This window comes from Neophocaena asiaeorientalis, unplaced genomic scaffold, assembly GCF_003031525.2.
Source record: "Neophocaena asiaeorientalis asiaeorientalis breed wild unplaced genomic scaffold, Neophocaena_asiaeorientalis_V1.1 scaffold43, whole genome shotgun sequence".
NCBI classification, from domain to species: Eukaryota; Metazoa; Chordata; class Mammalia; order Artiodactyla; family Phocoenidae; genus Neophocaena; species Neophocaena asiaeorientalis.
In genome coordinates this window covers 4,988,897-4,989,874 of record NW_020173674.1, presented here as the reverse complement: position 1 = coordinate 4,989,874, position 978 = coordinate 4,988,897, and the positions used below count along the sequence as shown (strand labels likewise).

The window sequence follows — 978 nt, the reverse complement described above, 5'->3', positions numbered from 1 at the left end:
CCCGCGCCCCCGCGCCACGGGCCTCACCTCGCCTCGCCTCTCGCGCGGCCTCGGGGTGCAAAAGGGAGCCGCTGGCCTGGGGGCTCCGCGTTCTGAGTCCTGGCGCCGCGCGTGCTGCCTCCGGTGCCTGGGCGCCCTCACCTCATAGCCCCGGAGCCTCACCGCCCGCGCCGCAGACGCGTCGCCGCCCCCGGTGAGCCGCTCGGACGCCGCCCGGGAACGGTGGAAGGACACGAAAAGGAGTTCCCGCGGCCAGGCGGAGGGACACCACTTCGGCTCGTACCGCTCTGGACGCCTCTGTTGGTTTTACGGGACCAGGGGTGGGGGGAGGCGGAGAAACCCGAGAAAGAAATGAGTTCCCCGCCGGGTGCTCCCGCGGCGGAGGAACAAAAAGCGAATTTTGAGGGGATGAGATGAGTCGTTGCTTCGCTTCGCTCGCGGCGGAGGGATCCGTGTTGAGCAGTCGGCAGGGATCCCTCCGCTCCTCGCTGCCCTTTAAATTGCGGCTGGAGGCGGTGCCGCCGCGCGTCCCTGGGGCGCCACCCGGATCTCAGGCCTCCCTATGTACCCGGGCCCCGCGAGGCCTCCTTCGACACTTGGTCCCTGGCACAGCTGCACCCACCGGGGACAGCCCTGGGGAATGGGCAGGCTCCTCGCCCACTGCGCCTACCGGGTGCGTCTAGGGGAGGTGGCCCCACGGAGGCGAGCCTCTTTGTTGTGGGAATGGGTGTCACTGGAAGCAGATACACCCTTAAAGACCATGTGGGTAGCCTGAGCGTTACACCGCTTAGTGTGGGAGGGTGAGAGAGGGAGTGAGCCTGCATTAATCGGACCACGGGCTTCCTAGTGTCAACCGGCTATTTCTTGAGCACCTACTGTGTGCCAGGCTTTCCGAGAAACGGGTTTTTCAGCTTCTCGCTCTAGTTGGGCAGTGCCGGTACCAAGAATGCACCTCCCTCCAGGAGCTTTAGGCTGGTG

The 978-nt window shown here is 66.2% G+C and overlaps 1 protein-coding gene across 2 annotated transcripts in view; it reads right to left on the bottom strand.

Moving 5' to 3' along the window:
- The window catches only part of KMT5B (lysine methyltransferase 5B), a 52,707-nt gene extending 52,369 nt beyond the window's left edge, over positions 1-338 (bottom strand). For both annotated transcript variants that reach the window (XM_024748684.1, XM_024748686.1), the window contains exon 1: positions 28-338. The gene's annotated coding sequence lies outside the window, so the exon portion shown is untranslated. The remainder of the gene's footprint in view (positions 1-27) is intronic.
- Between the last annotated feature and the right edge of the window lie 640 nt (positions 339-978).